Source organism: Eretmochelys imbricata, chromosome 16, assembly GCF_965152235.1.
Source record: "Eretmochelys imbricata isolate rEreImb1 chromosome 16, rEreImb1.hap1, whole genome shotgun sequence".
Taxonomy (NCBI): Eukaryota; Metazoa; Chordata; order Testudines; family Cheloniidae; genus Eretmochelys; species Eretmochelys imbricata.
Genome location: NC_135587.1, coordinates 23,271,483 through 23,285,270, shown reverse-complemented (window position 1 = coordinate 23,285,270; position 13,788 = coordinate 23,271,483). Strand labels below are relative to the sequence as shown.

General features: G+C 40.1%; 1 protein-coding gene across 3 annotated transcripts in view; it reads left to right on the top strand.

The window, feature by feature from the left end:
- The window catches only part of TTLL11 (tubulin tyrosine ligase like 11), a 112,990-nt gene that overhangs the window by 76,302 nt on the left and 22,900 nt on the right, over window positions 1–13,788 (top strand). The window lies entirely within an intron of this gene.

The window sequence follows — 13,788 nt, the reverse complement described above, 5'->3', positions numbered from 1 at the left end:
TCCAGCAGAGACAGTTTGAAGTTTAGGGTATGCTTGCAAGGCTCAATTGTTGCTTGGAGTTTAGACTGAGGGAGAGTGCCAGCATAGTGCGGGATGTTGTATGGCAGGAGGAGTTCCTTCTTTGGTTGATTAGTCAGCTTTGTGGCTTGGTAGTTTGAATTATTGTAAAGTTGTTCATGCTCTCAGAGCAATGTAATTTTACATAAAAATGAATCTCAAGGCTTGACCCTGCACAGCACTGGTGTGTAACACGCTGCATCCAGGCACAAGGTGATGAGCAGAACAAAGAATATAGGGGAACCCACCCCTGCATTAATGAGAACAACCCCCAGGTTACTTCTACCTATCAGTAAGAGTATGTATGTGAGCCAAGATAAAGGACAGTGCTTAACAGCGTGGATGAAATCTTGGTCCCATTGAGATCAGTGACCTAACTCCTGTTGATTTCACTTCATGTCCCTTCAGACACACCCATTCTCTATCCCTGTACCCCACTGCTTTGTTATCCTGCATATTTGAGTGGCTGTGGAGCAAGCCTGAAACGTATCTAACTATGGTTTGTGTTTAGCCTTATGCCCATGCATAGCATCCAGTCACACTTGACACTGCAGCATAACAACCTTGTGCAATAATGCAGGGACTTCCAGAATCAAGGACTGAATGAGGCATTGCTTGGAAGTTGCTTTTTGGAGCAGGTGAGAAATGGATGGAAAATGTTGCATAGGAGTCTTGTTGAACATCAGGTTTTGAGTTTGTGTTTCCTCTTTAGTTTATTGTACCATACTTCACAGGCAACATTAGAAAAATGGGATATGTCTTGTGCTCATGTGTATTTTGCAATTAGTTGTTGAAATAATGGTGGAAATGGAAAAGGAAATTCTGCCATAAATTGTCTGTGTGATTGCTCTCTCCTTGGCCTTTGTTTCTGGAAATTTTTTATACTTTCTCCTCTTCATTAATGCACATATGACAGTGCTCACACTGTTCCTTGATTGAATGACCCTTTGGGAGTTATGTCATCCAGTTTACCCTTGTGTTGCATAAATGGCAGATGGCAGCTGAAAAATGTAATGATGCATTTGCAAACAAGGAAAATTTATCTAGCAGTAGGGTAGGAAAATATGTTGTGCATTGTTTCCTTGGCCAAAAAAATGCAGATCAAACTTAAGCTGACTGTGTGTCTGGCTCTGGTACATTTAGCTAGGTAGCTTTATTTAATTAGCCACATTAAGACCACATATTTAAGTCAACCAGTGAACAGAAATTGGTTGTGTAAAACTTGAAGGGATTAAATCTCCAGAAAGTAAAACTACCAATTTTGGTATCTAGGGTAATAACTGAAAATTGAGCTTTGAATATGTTTTTTGAACATGTTTGTGGTTAATATGAGCATGTAGAATAGGCCACTTTATGCTGATTAAATTTCACAGATGTGGGTGAGAACTCTCATGCTTGTAGGTTGCTCATACAAGCCTTTGACTTTAGTATGGTTTATTCTTAGCATGTGTATAATTGTTTAAAATGCAAAATTCTCAGACCTCATCATTACCACTTTGAATTACTTTTCCTCACAGTTTGAATATATAATATTATTAATATAATTAAGCTCTACAGCATATCAAAATAGAAATATATTGTAACAATCCGAGAGAAAAAGTAAATGCTAATACAAAACAAATTAAAACTAAATTTTATTGTACTATAAAAAAACAACAAAAGGTCTTTGAAAGAACTAAATTGTCTTTTTACTTAATGCAACTTCAAGATTTAACAATGGAGGTTTGAATTAAGTATAGTTGTTCTGATCACTGCATTAGGAAAATCTATTAAGAATTAAAATCCTTCATTCTAAGGTGTATGAGACATCCAATAGTGCTTGGAAAAAGAAATATGTTTTTGATAAACTTTTTAAGCCCTAACTGTGTTTAAGAGCTATTCTAATACAAGTTTCAAATAGTAAATTGGTTTTCAGACATTTTTACCCAGGTTCCCAAAGGAGCTTGGTGGTTTACAGCCATGTTGACTAGAGAAAGAAAGAAAGGAAATTCTAAGTGAGAGCTACATTGAAGAACCCGACAGCAATGCCTCTATTTTGACATTATTTAATAATAATAATAATTTTCTGTAACCCATATTTTGGCCTCTTGGCTAAGATCAAATGTTGTCTTCAAATGTTGGATGTAGAAGCCCTCTACACCAACATTCCATACAAAGATGGACTACAAACCGTCAAGAACACTATTCCCGATAATGTCACAGCTAACCTGGTGGCTGAACTTTGTGACTTTGTCCTTACCCATAACTATTTTACATTTGGGGACAATGTATACCTTCAAATCAGCGGCACTGCTATGGGTACCCGCATGGCCCCACAGTATGCCAACATTTTTATGGCTGACTTAGAACAACGCTTCCTCAGCTCTCATCCCCTAACGCCCCTACTCTACTTGCGCTATATTGATGACATCTTCATCATCTGGACCCACGGAAAAGAAGCCCTTGAGGAATTCCACCGTGATTTCAACAATTTCCATCCCACCATCAACCTCAGCCTGGTCCAGTCCACACAAGAGATCCACTTCCTGGACACTACAGTGCTAATAAACGATGGTCACATAAACACCACCCTATACCGGAAACCTACTGACCGCTATTCCTACCTACATGCCTCCAGCTTTCACCCTGACCACACCACACGATCCATCGTCTACAGCCAAGCTCTGCGATACAACCGCATTTGCTCCAACCCCTCAGACAGAGACAAACACCTACAAGATCTCTATCAAGCATTCTTACAACTACAATACGCACCTGCGGAAGTGAAGAAACAGATTGATAGAGCCAGAAGAGTTCCCAGAAGTCACCTACTACAGGACAGGCCTAACAAAGAAAATAACTGAACGCCACTAGTCGTCACCTTCAGCCCCCAACTAAAACCCCTCCAACGCATTATTAAGGATCTACAACCTATCCTGAAGGATGACCCAACACTCTCACAAATCTTGGGAGACAGGCTAGTCCTTGCCTACAGACGGCCCCCCAACCTGAAGCAATACTCACCAGCAACCACATACCACACAACAGAACCACTAACCCAGGAACCTATCCTTGCAACAAAGCCCGTTGCCAACTGTGCCCACATATCTATTCAGGGGACACCATCACAGGGCCTAATCACATCAGCCACACTATCAGAGGCTCGTTCCCCTGCACATCCACCAATGTGATATATGCCATCATGTGCCAGCAATGCCCCTCTGCCATGTACATTGGTCAAACTGGACAGTCTCTACGTAAAAGAATAAATGGACACAAATCAGATGTCAAGAATTATAACATTCATAAACCAGTCGGAGAACACTTCAATCTCTCTGGTCACGCGATTACAGACATGAAAGTTGCGATATTACAACAAAAAAACTTCAAATCCAGACTCCAGCGAGAGACTGTTGAATTGGAATTCATTTGCAAATTGGATACAATTAACTTAGAGAGTGGGAGTGGCTAAGTCATTATGCAAGGTAACCTATTTCCCCTTGTTTTTTCCTATCACCCCCTCCCCCCCGACGTTCTTGTTAAACCCTGGATCTGTGCTGGAAATGGCCCACCATGATTATCATAAACATTGTAAGGAGGGTGGTTACTTTAGATAAGCTATTACCAACAGGAGAGTGGGTTTGTGTGAGGGGAATGGGGGGAGAAGAAAACCTGGATTTGTGCTGGAAATGGCCCAACTTGATTAACATACACATTGTAAGGAGAGTGATCACTTTAGATAAGCTATTACCAGCAGGAGAGTGGGGTGGAGGGAGATATTTTTTCATGCTTTGTGTGTATAAAAAAATCTTCTACACTTTCCACAGTATGCATCCGATGAAGTGAGCTGTAGCTCATGAAAGCTTATGCTCAAATAAATTGGTTAGTCTCTAAGGTGCCACAAGTACTCCTTTTCTTGTTGTCTTCTTAGTTTACGATCTAAAATGTCCCCTTTCTGGAGACTAATAGCTTCCACTTTCAGGGAGATTTTGTTATTAGTAATAATCATGTTTGTTAGGTCAGTGCCTAAGAGCCAACCAATGCTGGGGCCCTGTTGTGCTAGGCACTGTACAAACCCGGAGTACTAGACAGTCCTTGTCTCAAAGAGCTTACACTCTAAATAGGTCTTTTCCATCTTTAACCCCTTAATCCTATCTGTAAGAACAAGCAGCCCTTTGTTCTTCTTCAAGTGCTTGCTCATGTCGATTCATTCTTGGTGTGCGCCCACCCACGTGTGCGGTAGTTGGACTAAGCAGGCCCCACTGCAGGAGATCCTGTATTATCTGCTGCACCTCAAACTCCCAAGTTTTGTCCCTGTCATCGATCAAGGTCCACCTCGCTGCTATCTTGGCTTTCCATCCTCCGTTCCAAGGCAGGTCGATCTTTGCTCATGACATGATTGGACTTTTTTTTGAAAGATCTGTAGCATCTCTACCCACAAGTCTGGGATCCCATCCCCCCCCAGGACCTGAATCTTGTGCTGTCGAGGCTCATGGGGCCTGCCTTTAAGCCTCTGGCTCCCTGCTGTCTCCTGCTTCTCTCCTGGAAGGCTTTGTTCCTGGTCTTGATAACGTCCAGATTTATTGTTTTGTAAAAGAAAATAAGTTGAAATTGACGTATTAGTCACAAAATTCTCAGAATGGACTTTGCGCCTGACAGGATCAGGCCTTTGATTATAAAACTGAGGGCCACACCCAAGTTTCCATAAAATGGGGCATACGGTAGCCATAATTTTTAATAAGGAGGTCTGGGCTTTCAGCTCAAGATTGCACGATGGGAGCTGTGGTCTCAGCAGGCCATACCTCTTTTTCTTAACCATGGAGATATGATGAGCAATGCTTCAGCTACACCGCATATGAAGTCAGCCACCCACACAAACCAATAAGCATTGGCATAGTTGATTTCTCCCACAGTTGATCAGTCTAACAACTGGCTCCTGAGGATTCCCTCTGAAAATTAAATGTAAAGAGCTAGCAGCTAGCACAGCCACTGAAATTGCAACAAAACCAAAGCTTTAATACTGCTAAACTGAAAATATAATTGGCCACACTAACAGATGAATGTACAGTTCGAGATAATCTTGAATTTGCAGTTAAAAAGTATGCAGTGTTTTCAGAACAGCAAAAGTTCACTGGAAGCCATAAAGACTGGGCTAAAATGAAAGCAAAATTATGACTGTTGTAAGCCAAGTACAGCCGTTTGTTTTGGTTTTGGAGTAGCAAAAGTTTAGTTTGAGGCCCAGTTGCAATAAAATCAAAATTTGGGATTATTAAATTCCTGAAGAAATATTTTAACAGAAAACAGTAAACCTGTATAGAGTATATCTCTTCTGTTTCTTGCGTACATTTATGTATGCTCTTTGGCAACTGCAGAGTATGCCGTGTTCTGTGCAACCACCACCAGATCTTCCATGTAAGAGAAGAGAGCTAGTGATAATTTTTGCTTTACTTAATTGAAAACAAATATAACATTATCCTTATCTGCTGTGCCGCTTGCTGGACAGACAATAGCAATCTCCTGCCAGCTATTCCTCCAGCACCAGCCAGAAAAGAAGCTTTGTTTTCACTATTTTTTTATTATTATTTAAATTTTATTCACTTAATTTTACAGTTTTGGATATTGCTGTGGAGAACAACTCTTCTAAGTTGTGCCAGCAATTAGAATCCCAATGTGGTGGGAATTCTGGAAATAACTGTAGCTTTTCTTTTGTGATGGAACTCTTCTGGCTCGTTCAGGGAATCTTGAGTCTTTTTGCTTGGTCCCTTGTCTACAATGAGTACACCAGAGATTGTTATAACATTTCTCGTTATATTTGGGACTGTCAGTGGGATCACCTAGTTGACAAGCTTACATTTTTGGAATTCTTATTTGATGGAGCTCACTATTCTTGCTTCATTATATCTGCTTATTGATATTCACAAGACTATGTATAAAGCCTGTTTATTAACCATATTGGTACATTGTCCCTATTTATTTGATGATGGGAATCTTATCCTTGTCTTTTATATCACAACTTCTCTCAGATTTAATAGAATCCACAGCATCTGTGCTACACAGGAAGGAGGATTGTTGGTATGTGTGCCAGCACACCTATTCCAGTCAATTTTACAGTAGCCAACAGGAGATGAATAACTTGCTGATGAGAAATTGCAGGTTACCATCTAGCAGATGGGAAGATCCATATGTATGAAATTTTGAAAAGAACCGCCTTGCAGGATTAAGCACAATCTCTACAGGCACTAGGTTCAGGGAACAATTTAACTGCTGTAGATTCTGGTATTACAGAGAGAATATGAGGAACATATAGGAGTGCACTTCATTATCGTGTACTTCGTTAGAATTTTTGAGTCCTGTGTCTCTTAAGAAATTGGTCACATATAGAAATATTCAGCTTCAGTGAACACGTTGTGGTTGCATATATACAAAAAACAGACCATTATCTCTAGAGTTTTCACAAAACAGTCTTGTTCCAAAAACAGATGCTTTGTGTAACCTAGCATGATAGTCTCATGAGAGCAGGCAATGGCCTGGCATTTACAATTACTAGGCACTAGGAGAGGCTAGACACAAATGTTTGATATGAAGAACTACTGTGAACTCATTGAAAGTACAAAGTATACTCTATAGTTTCTTCTAACAAGATGCTTACATTTACAAAGTGAAAGAAAAGTACCACGAGCCAGTGATTGGCAACTAAGTGTTGTTTCTGGAAACCATTAGGGACAAATTTTCACTTTGTGATTGCAATTGACTGCACTGTCTAATGTGGATGCTCAGCCATTTAGCTTTTGCAGTTGGATGCTGTCTTTCGCAGCTCAGACATTTGCAAGTGTAAAATGTGTGCATAAATTCAGAGTCCAACTTGAAGCTGGTCTGAAAATTTGTCCCTAAAAATGTTTAGAAAATAGATGTGATCTTAGTAATTATATTTTTTCATTTTTGGTTATATATAAAGTAGATTAGTGCAACCGGTTTTCCTGCAAGGAAAGTTGCCATAAATGTGGACATACATCACTAGGAGCAAAAAGTGTTATACCGTATTACTAGTTAGTTGCGCGGTTTTAGTTCTGGTAGCACTTTTGGGCCCATTGTTACGTCTAACACTGGTTATCTAACCCCCATCTTTATATTTGTTATTATGTGTGTGGCACATGCACTTTAATAGGGATGAGAGCTAAAATTACTTAGCTCTTCTCTAGATATGTATTATACTTTAGGGACCCGATCATGACATTCAATGACACACAGAGATGGGCTCTGTTTTGATGGTGGTAGTTCATCCTCATTCATACATGTGTAATATACTGGGAGTTGCCTCATTTTTTACAACAGATTTAAAATGCATACACTATATAAATACAATAGGCATATCATCCTGTCATATGACATTAGTGCAATCCTTAGAGAGAAAATATTCAGACTGGTGCATTGAAATCATTTTTAAGTATGCCCTGGTGAGCAGGTTAGATAGTAGTATTGTCTAGTGGACTAAGGAGGAGTCTGGAAGATGGGAACTCCCTAGTTTTAACCTGCATCTCTGCTACTGGCTCACCTTGTTGACTTGGTTAAGGCACTTAAGGTGGGCTTTTCCAAAATGCTCAGTGTTGGCCTAACTCTGCTTCCATTGACATCTCTGTGAGTTTTACTATGGACTTCAGTGGGAGGACAGTTACGCCAACGCTAAGTGTTTTTGAAAATTCCACCCTTAACCTCTGTGTCTCAGTCCCCATTAGTAAAATTGGGATGAGTTTTACATAACTCACTGTGGTGGTATGAGGATTAATTAGATAATTGGCAACATTTCCAAAAAAGCCATGATGACTTAGGAGCCTAAGTCCTATTTTCAAAAGGGAAGGTAAATGGAACATAGGCTCCTAAGTCATGTAGGCACTTTTGAAAATTTCACCCAATATTTTTTATAGCAGTTTGAATACATGCAGTGAGTGGTGGTGCTTTTGGTTTACGTTCTTACTTTGGAAAGAGCTGCAGCCATTTTCCACTTTGAGCATGACTTCTGATGATGCAGTTTGTGTGACACAGAAGCCACTGAGACTTTACTAGGAACTTTTAAAAAGCTCTAGAACAAAAAGGAGTTCAACGAAAGAGGGCAAAATGTGATTTGCCAATTGAGTCACATCTTTCGGGAAAAGTTAGCAGAAAAGAAGAGGAAGGGAAATAATTACATAGGGACAGGTGTGTTAAGGTTGACTGTGAGCACATAATGGCTGCAACAGGGCTAAGGAAATCTGCTCCATTTCTGAAACCATTTGAATATGTCGCGGTACAGATTTACTGTATGTCTGACTTGATCATTTTTGTGGTGCTGTAGGTGGCTAATGGCTGTGTTGATTGTTATTCGGTACTTGAACTGAACTTTTGAGGTGCACTAAATCTAGTCAGGAACACAAAAGATCAGTGTACTAAAAGCAGTAATTTGTTAGAACCCTAGTGTGAATTTAACTTATTCTTGATAATAGGCACTTAAAAAAACTATTGGAAAGAAGATGAAAACTTGAGTATGCTTAGTAGGTGCCAAGTAATTACCATCAGTTTTTAGACTTTCTGAACTTATAATGATAGCAACCTTCAGTTATATCCAAAAATGCCAAAAGGAGGAAAAAACGTAAAAATTGATCATGCTGAATAAACACGTAACATTTATTTGAGAACATCATTATCTATCTCAGCTTTTGTTTAGGGAACTGGGCAATAACAAGAAAGATACGATCATAGAATCATAGAATATCAGGGTTGGAAGGGACCTCAGGAGGTCATCTAGTCCAACCCCCTGCTCAAAGCAGGACCAATCCCCAACTAAATCATCCCAGGCAGGGCTTTGACAAGCCTGACCTTAAAAACTTCTAAGGAAGGAGATTCCACCACCTCCCTAAGTAACCCGTTCCAGTGTTTCACCACCCTCCTAGTGAAAAAGTTTTTCCTGATATCCAACCTAAACCTCCCCCACTGCAACTTGAGACCATTACTCCTCGTTCTGTCATCTGCTACCACTGAGAACAGTCTAGATCCATCCTCTTTGGGAACCCCCTTTCACGTAGTTCAAAGCAGCTATCAAATCCCCCTCTTTCTTCTCTTCCGCAGACTAAACAATCCCAGTTTCCTCAGCCTCTCCTCATAAGGCATGTGTTCCAGTCCCCTAATCATTTTTGTTGCCCTCCGCTGGACATTTTCCAATTTTTCCACATCCTTCTTGTAGTGTGGGGCCCAAAACTGGACACAGTACTCCAGATGAGGCCTCACCAGTGTCGAATAGAGGGGAATGATCATGTCCCTCGATCTGCACAATAATGTATTGTGACAGTGTATGCAAGAGATTTTGAGGAAAAAATAACAGCACTGCCCACACGTTGTCTTTTTTAATATGGTGTTGAAGCTGATACATGTACTGTACTGTATGTGAATATTTTCTTAGATAGTATGCTCCTTGGAAGAGGGACCATATGTTCATATGTATTGCTGTCTCACTTAGCACATGACCTGACTGAAGCTTCTGAGCACTATCATTATACAAATATTTAATAAGAATCTAATAGGAATCCTAAAGTTAAACTTCCTAAACTTTTTCTAGTATGACTCTTGTTTTCACAATAATGTCATTTGGATTACACCAGTGATAATTTAGCCCATGCACAATTCACTGGTTGGCAGGGTAGAAGCCCAGGTTTGAAGGTGGTGCAGATTTTGACTTTTGGAAATTTTTCTTTGTTTTTGGTGAATTATCAGTGAAAACACAAGGTGTTTTAAGGGAAGATTTGAATGCATTTGCCCCTTGTAAGAAGAAAAATTGTTTAAGGAGGACTTAAACAAAAAGCAGCTGAAGCTTGAAATATGTCATGGGCATGATATAATGATAATACCTAGCTCCTATATACCTGTAGCTATAATGAGGAGTAGTAATGAGATTATAATTCTTATATAAATATGAGGATTTCTGTGCTAGTTTGCCTTTATTTTTGACTCTGCATGTAAAATGACCCCAGACGCCCCGTGCTAAAACAGACGGAGGCCTCAGACAGACCTGTGGCAAACTTCAGGCAGAATAGTCATCTGTGTAGCACATTTTGTGGGGGAGGATTTGACACCTGGAGATAGTTTTCTTCTGCTCACGCAAATGATCAGGCTTCTGTTGCTTATACTCATAGGTTTACTCCTCTACTTTTCTCCTGCTGGCTTTAAATCTAGGGCAGAAGCTGGGTGAATTGCATGCCCTTAATGCAAATATGCAGGGTTTCAGTTGGCTGCATTCTCCAGACATGCCATGGTCAGGCTGGCCACAGGGAGGCTAAGATGTACAGTACAGTATGTAGTTCAGCCGTGCTGACAGGATACCCATAGTTAGGGCAGAGATGAGATTTTCATTTAAGTGCCTGCTTAAAGGTTCTTACCACTTTTTGGGAAAAGTATTTGATGGGCAGGAATTTCTTGTGTGTTTTCTTTGCACAAAGGTGAGGGGTTTTTTAATGGTTCATAAAATACCTCTTCTCTTTGACTTAAATATGTGAGAAAGTGTTGCTTTTAAGAAACATTTTTAACACCTTAATTTGCCCTCTGATACAAACATTTTGCTGTTGGAACTGGAGCCTGAGCTTGTAGGTTGTCTGCAAGGGTCTTGTCTACACTGAGAATTTTGAGGCGTTCTTCCTGCATTGGTCTCGCGAGTGCTACTATAGACTGATTACCAGCGTTATTAGCACCGTCGCGTCCTGCTTTGAGCGAGGCAGTAAAAGGACTGTGCCAGTGCGAGATCGGGGGAGGGAATTCCCTGAGGTATTCATCAGACAGGCAGCCAAGGAGGAATTGTTCTTTCCTATGTTAGGACAAAATGGGTGAGAAATTAAATATAAGTAAGTGGGAAAAATAGCGTATTGTGGAGATGGGAGCTCTCTGCTATCACTGTGCTGGCAGTGGTAGGAGTAGCTGGCTAGCACTTAGCATTTAGGTAGAGCTTTGTGTTTTCAAAGTGTTCAAACGTTCATTAATTAATTAATTAATCCTCACAAACACTCCATTGAGGGAGGTAATTAAATATTGTCACCCCAACCTACCTTTTCCCCCCTCTCACCAGATAAGGAAACTGGGACTTTTAGAGGTTAACCAATTTGTTGAATGCCACATAACATTGTCGTTGGCAGAGACACAATTAGAACTCAGTAGCTGGGTGCACCCAGCACTGTTCTTTTAGTTCATTAGAGCTCTCTGCCTCGTAATTTACTGAAGTGACGTTAAGTGCATGCAGAGATATAAGAAAATTTAAACATATCTGTATTTTGTGTGTGTGATTATTTATTTAAATAAAGTCACAGGCATAAGTTGGCCAAATTCCATGTAATCTCTCCCTGTGTACCTTAATATATAGGGATCTTGCTTGTAAATGAAACAACTCCTCTAGATTCTGGAGGGCATCCAGATATGAAGATGTTTCTGTTTTCTATAAACTTGCAAAGGGCCTAGATTGGCAGTTACTGACTGAGCATCTTGTAATTTGAAGTAGTGAAGCGCTAAAGCGAGTCTAAAATATTGTTATCTTCACACTGTATAATTTTGAAAGTTTGTAACAATAATAGATGAATCACTGGCTGACATTAAAATAACTGAGCCAATCTATTTATAGAGACCTGATCTTTTTAAAGAACATAAACTGGATTCATCTTGTAAATCAATGCATATTACTGTATGCAAACATACTATGTAAATGGAACTAAAGAAGACCTCATTTTAAATGTTAAGGTATTATAGGAAAAGTGTTGCCTAAAGATTGAATAATCTTCTGCTTGTGAAAACTGGGGAAGGATGTAATTGTTCGCTCTTCTTATCTCAGTTTGATGCCATGTACTTTGGGATATCAGATATTGCAATAATAAAATGATTTGTAGCACAAGAGTGTTCAGATGGATTATATAATAATGTTTCTGCATTAAGAAAAAGATATAATTTGTTATAAATCACATTTTCATTCTGTTTGTGACCATGGAAAACTGAAGTAGAGAATACATTATGATAATAGGTGGATTGAACTGTTTTAGTCCAAGAAAGTTAATTAATTTAGAACTCATGAATTTTTTTTCTGTGTGGGGTTTCATTTCCTTTGGTGATTTGTGACATTAGTCCTGCATTGTCTACCCAATTAAGTACTTTTCACAAATAATTAGAAATATTTCTGAGCTGTTAGGATAAACATAGGCAGGTAACAAGGAATACAAAAATGAGACTCAGAAAGGTTGAGGTATTGGATGGAAGCCTACCACAGTGAGCTGGGGGAAATGAGATTGCTGTGAAGGACACCTGGTATATGTACACCCAGAAGTGGGAAAGTTTGCACTGACATGATAGTGGTGGGACTTACAATGCCGTAGAATGGAATCCTTTGTTGGATCATTCACATAGTGACAATGAAGTGAAACTGAGGCAGACAAAAGAGACCAGAGCTCTGTTCTTCTTCCCAGACCTTAATCATCTCTGCCTCCAAATAACAACTTTGGGTGCCAGAGGTAACTGGTATTAAAGTTGTGTTCCTGGCTGTTTTGTAGATTCCCTGGTAACCATATTGACAATAGAGGATCATTCTTATCTAGCCCCTTTCACCCTTCAAATGCTTTGCATAACTATCCATGGGAATCAATTCACCTAACTCTAGGGTGAAAGGTCGCAGATGTTAACAGCTCACAGCACCATCACATGATAGTTTAGGAATAGAAGTGAAGAAGAATATTGTATTTTCATTTTCAATAGGCGGGATCTTCTTAACCAAAACAGACTGTGCCCAGAAAACCTAGGCTAATAACATCACTCTTTCAAAAAGTGTCATAGGATCTCAATAACCAGAAATTGTCTAAAGGAAAGGAGTACTTGTGGCACCTTAGCGACTAACCAATTTATTTGAGCATGAGCTTTCGTGAGCTACAGCTCACTTCATCGGATGCACACAGTATGCATCCGATGAAGTGAGCTGTAGCTCACGAAAGCTCATGCTCAAATAAATTGGTTAGTCGCTAGGGTGCCACAAGTCCTCCTTTTCTTTTTGCGAATACAGACTAACACGGCTGTTACTCTGAAACCAGAAATTGTCTGGACTTCAGCTTCAGCTCATCCTCCATCCACATCATGACCCATCATGTCATGCTGGGTACTGGTTCAGCATTTTATTATTATGATTTATTATATGTATTTCTGTAGTACCTTGGAGGCCTAGTCATGGGCCAGGACCCTATTTTGATAGGCGCTATACAAACCTAAAACACAAAGACAGACCCTGCCCCAGGAGCTTACATTTAAACAGACAAGACCGATGCAGGGTAGGGGAAAGGGATAACACACGAGTGGAGTGAATAATTTGATGGCAGCAAACGTCATGTTAGTTCCATGATTTTTTGGGGATGTGTGGGGAGTTAGTTCAGAGGGGATCAGCTGAAGGGAAGGAGATTAGGGGGTCTAAGAAGTGGAGAAGAGGGTAAAAAGAGTGCTGCTGAGGCAATGAGACTGAGGGAGGGAGAGGGTTGGAGCAAACAGCTAAACAGCACATGCCAGAGAGAGTCCACCCAAAACTGTAGAGAGTTTCCTGAAAGTCCAGCAGTCCCTGCTTTGGCTTTTCTGCCTTGGCCAGGGTCCATGTCACAAAAACCACCATCTCCATTGGCATTGTTGATGGCAGATTGTGCAGAAATGACAGACTGAACTGGCATTGAGAGTGAAAAAACAGTTCACCCTAGAAGTGGGTCCTCCATGTCCAGGTGGAAG